This window comes from Alosa sapidissima, chromosome 20, assembly GCF_018492685.1.
Source record: "Alosa sapidissima isolate fAloSap1 chromosome 20, fAloSap1.pri, whole genome shotgun sequence".
In the NCBI taxonomy this organism is placed as follows: Eukaryota; Metazoa; Chordata; class Actinopteri; order Clupeiformes; family Clupeidae; genus Alosa; species Alosa sapidissima.
In genome coordinates, this window is record NC_055976.1 from 18,019,073 (window position 1) to 18,024,072 (window position 5,000).

Consider the following 5,000-nt stretch of genomic DNA (forward strand, 5'->3'; position numbering starts at 1 on the left):
TGTGTGTGTGTGTGTGTGTGTGTGTGTGTGTGTGTGTGATGTTTATATAAATCATACAGGGAGAGAGAGAGCAAGAGAAGAAGTGAAAGGAGGGAGAGATGGAGAGAGAGATGTATCACTGCTTCTGTCCAGTACATTCCCCTTTTTGAGGATGGTACCTTGGACTTTCCCCCATCTGTGTGTGTGTGTGTGTGTGTGTGTGTGTGCGTCTGTGTGTGTGTGTGTGTGTGTGTGTGTGTGTGTGTGTGTGTGTGTGTGTGTGTGTGTGTGTGTGTGTGTGTGTGTGCGTGGATGGAGCATTGAGCATAGGCACATAAACTGGCTGAAGAGCTCCTGGGTGAGTGTGATGAAATATCCCATGAGCCCCAAAAGGATTCATGAAAACATCATCCACACACTGCACACATTACTGATGGAACCACCCCACTACACCCTATAGAGATGTGGGGAAGAGAGACGTAAGATGTGGAGGTGAAAACAGAGAGAGACATGAGAGGAGAGAGTGGGAGAGGAGAGGAGAGGAGAGGAGAGGAGAGGAGAGGAGAGGAGAGGAGAGGGGAGGAGAGAGTGGGAGAGGAGAGAAGAGGAGAGAGTGGGAGAGGAGAGGAGAGGAGAGGAGGGGTGAGGAGAGGTGAGATTGGGAAAGGAGTGGGAGAGGAGAGGAGAGGAGAGAGTGGGAGAGGAGAGGAGAGGAGAAGAGAGAGTGGGAGGGGAGAGGAGAGGAGAGAGTGGGAGGGGAGAGGAGAGGAGAGGAGGGGAGAGGAGAGGAGAGGAGAGGGGAGGAGAGAGTGGGAGAGGAGAGAAGAGGAGAGAGTGGGAGAGGAGAGGAGAGGAGGGGTGAGGAGAGGTGAGATTGGGAAAGGAGGGGAGAGGAGAGGAGAAGAGAGAGTGGGAGAGGAGAGGAGAGGAGAAGAGAGAGTGGGAGAGGAGAGGAGAGGAGAGGAGAGGAGAGAGAGAGGAGAGGAGAGAGTGGGAGAGGAGAGGAGAGGAGAAGAGAGAGTGGGAGAGAGGCTGGAATGAGTAGGGCATGGAGAGAAAAACACACAAGGATGTAAAAAGAGAAGGAGGAGAAATACAGCAAACCAAAGAGAGAAGGGAGAGAGACTTGAGAGTGTGTGTGTGTGTGTGTGTGTGTGTGTGTGTGTGTGTGTGTGTGTGTGTGTGTGTGTGTGTGTGTGTGTGTGTGTGTGTGTGTGTGTGTGTGTGTGTGTGTGTGTGTGTGTGTGTGTGTGTGTGTGTGTGTGTGTGTGTGTGTGTGTGTGTGTGTGTGTGTGTGTGTGTGTGTGTGTGTGTGTGTGTGTGTGTGTGTGTGTGTGTGTGTGTGTGTGTGTGTGTGTGTGTGTGTGTGTGTGTGTGTGTGTGTGTGTGAGTGTGGTGTGTGTGTGTGTGTGTGTGTGTGTGTGTGTGTGTGTGTGTGTGTGGATGGAGCATTGAGCATAGACTTGAGAGAGATAGCAGAGCAGAATTATAAGTAAGGGATAATGTATAGAACGCCGGTCATTATTGGGAAAATAAGTCCCGACAGGGCGAACCGGACCCCGACACGCAGCAGCTACTTGCCAAAACGAAATAATAAATTCCCCACGATATGACTTTAGCCAACATAGCCTAGCCTATTTGTTACCGATCATCGTGGCATTTGCTGAAACAAATAGTTTGCAACAACACACTCTGGACTTGAATCAAACATTCATTTTTTTTTTTTTTTTTGAAGTACATTTTTTTGGGCTTTTTATGCCTTTAATTATAGGACAGTGGAGAGTGACAGGAAGTGAGTGGGAGAGAGAGTCAGGGTGGGATACGGAAAGGACCACGGGGCGGGAATCAAACCCGGGTCGCCGGCGTACAGTGCAGGTGCCCCAGCCAGTTGCACCACAGCTGGGGCCAATCAAACATTCTTTAGAACACAGCTGATCAACTGTCTGATTTCACTTTTGAATGAAGTTCCAGTCCTTGCGTAATGATATGAAAGACCTGAATTAAAAGCACAAACTCCGTTGCCATTGACAGCAGTCATTATTTTGTTCAGAGGTCCTTTCCTCGAAAATAATGACCGCTAGAACTTTGGGAAATCCCATTCAAGTCAATGGAGCGTTCTACTTGCCTTGTGAAGAGCCGTGTAATAAGATAAAAATAAGAACACATGGCCCCAGAGGTAAAGAGCCAAAGAGAAGAAGAAAACATCATTTCATTGTCTGTCTTAATTTCTCAGTTGTATGTTGAACATATTTGTCCTTCTATGTGTGTGTGTAATTGAGATTTGGCAATAATGTTACTGTAACATTCAGGCCAATAAAGCTTTCATGAATTGAACTGAATTGAACTGAATAGAGAGAGAGAGAGATACAGAAAGAAAGAGAAAGAGAGATGGAGGCAGGAGAGCACATGTGTTGGCTATCATGGACAGAAGAGACAGAGGACTAAGAGAGCACATGTGGTGGCTATCATGGACAGAAGAGACAGAGAGCACATGTGTTGGCTATCATGGACAGAAGAGACAGAGGACTAAGAGATTCATGATGGCAGCAGCGGTACCATTTATAAATGGCATGATATCTACATGCTACACTAGTTAAACAGGCACAGACAGAAAAACAGACAGACATCCAGACTAAAATGTGCCCACACGCACACACACGCACACACACAAACACACACACACACACACACACACACGCACACACACACACACACACACACACACACACACACACACACACACACACACACACACACACACACACACACACACTACATAAAGTCCCTGTGAGTCCAATCCTCTCCAGCATGAGGTGGAGACTAGAAGCTCTTTATCTGCCAGTCCAGCTGCACCTCAGCTCTCTTCTCTCTGATCCTCTATTCATGCTGTGGGATCAGGAGACCACAGGACATGCAGCAGACACAGGGAGGAAGAGCAGGAGGAGGAGGAAGATAGATAGCGGAAGAGGAGTGATAGATGTCATTGTGCGTCGCTTTGGACAAAGCGTTACTAAATACCATAAAGATAAACATAAGGATACTCAACCACAATTTTTGTTTCAACAGATATTTTAAACATGGACATCACCGAGAAAATAAGAGGTAGAGAGAGAGATTAATTCCATAACGGGGAAACTGGGCTGAGATTGTGTGTGTGGGAGACAGAGAGAAAAAGATACATTTAGAGAGGTGTGTGTGCGTGCGTGTGGTGTGTGTGTCTGTATGTGTGTATGTGTGTGTGTGTGAGAGAGAGAGAAAGAGAGAAATGGAGAGGACAATAATTTTATTTGTCTGAAGTATTGAAATGTTGTTTTGTTTGTTTACAAGGTTCCCCAGAGACACAGTTCATGTAGTCCAACAGTTTTGTCTCCAGCACACCCAAATTGCCTGAGACACTTTAACCACACAGTACATGCATGAGTGCCTGTACACACACACACACACACACACACACACACACACACACACACACACACACACACATATACACACACACACACACACACACACATATACAGACACACACACACACACACACACACACACACACACACACACACACACACACACATACATAAGTGTGCACACAGTTAACTGCAAAAATATTATGCAGTAAATTCCCACAGACATACAAACACAAATGTACACCTCCGCACTCCCTGCAATCAAAGCAACAACACATGTCTGCACTCACTCACCCACGTACTTACACTCACACATAGAGGGACACAGTGCAAGGGCACACACACACAAAAGAAGTCCTTCGTCCCACAAGCTCGCCCACACAAACGTACCACAACCATGAAAACCAATTAGTATACATCTGAACCATCAGACTTCTGAGACTCATTCTAAAGGTTACGTAAAAACGCATGGCTCTAGAAAGAACCGAATCGCACCAGCACCATTTCCTGGAGGCGTTCCGCTGGGATCCGTAGAGGAACACACTGATGGAACCGGAGCTTTGCGCATGGAAGGGTACAGCTGATGACAGGAGAGGCTTACTCTCTTCCTGCCACGCGCTGAGAACCAGAGAGGAAGAAGACTAGCCTTGTTATCCTCCCTTAAGACTATCATCCCTTCATCCCTTTACTCCTGAGAGATGGAGGGATCAGAGAAGGAGATGTGGGAGAAAGAGAGAGAGAGAGAGGGGGGGGGGGTGATTTCTGTTTGATAAGCCTGTACGATCAGCCTGTCCTTTGCATCAGATAGTTCTGATCTAACTGCCTGAGTGTGTGTGTGTGTGTGTGTGTGTGTGTGTGTTTGTGTGTGTGCATGTGCGCGCGTGTGTGTGTGTGTGTGTGTGTGTGTGTGTGTGTGTGTGTGCATGTGCGTGTGTGTGCGTGTGTGCGTGTGTGTGTGTGTGTGTGTGTATGCATGTGAGTGTGTGTGTGTGGACAGACTGCAGCAGGAGCTACGCTGGCTTTGATTGGCACATGGGGACCCAGGCAGTGATCGCATCATAATGAAATCCTTTCTACCCACAATACACTGCAGCGCAAATAACCTGTCATCACAGCCAAGGCAAGCCCAGCCACTGGAACTTCAGTTCCTTTTCTCTGCTGCTGTTCCTTCACCCACTCAATCAGCTGTGTACTCTTTAGTATTGTACAAGAGAGGGGACGCAGAAGAAGTGGCCGTCCGTGCGGAAAGTGTTGTTTTTGTTTTGTCGTCCTCTGTGCTGGGTTGTTATGTGTCCTGGTCCACTGCGGTGTCTGAGGGTTGGCTGTGGAGACGGGGATCGATTTGCACGGGACACAGAGCCTGCGTGTGCGCATGTGTGTGTGTGTGTGTGTGTGTGTGTGTGTGTGTGTGTGTGTGTGTGTGTGTGTGTGTGTGCTTGTGTGTTTCAACACTGTGTCTCCATCAGCCCCAGTCTCCATACAGCTCTGTTCCGTATTTGCATCCCCTATAGAGACATTACACTCAGATAGGAGTTACAGTACAATGGCCACCAGTGCAGGGGGACAAGAGGCACATTGCTAACAGTAGCATTCACCATCTCTATGCAAATATAGCCA

The 5,000-nt window shown here is 47.8% G+C and overlaps 1 protein-coding gene and 1 long non-coding RNA gene across 3 annotated transcripts in view; one reads left to right on the forward strand and one right to left on the reverse strand.

The window, feature by feature from the left end:
- LOC121693878 overlaps positions 1–566 on the forward strand; it is a 26,321-nt gene extending 25,755 nt beyond the window's left edge. The window contains exon 4 of the long non-coding RNA XR_006025611.1: positions 555–566. This is a non-coding gene — a long non-coding RNA (uncharacterized LOC121693878). The remainder of the gene's footprint in view (positions 1–554) is intronic.
- The window catches only part of apba2b (amyloid beta (A4) precursor protein-binding, family A, member 2b), a 107,542-nt gene that overhangs the window by 66,817 nt on the left and 35,725 nt on the right, over positions 1–5,000 (reverse strand). The gene's annotated exons all lie outside the window — the stretch shown is intronic.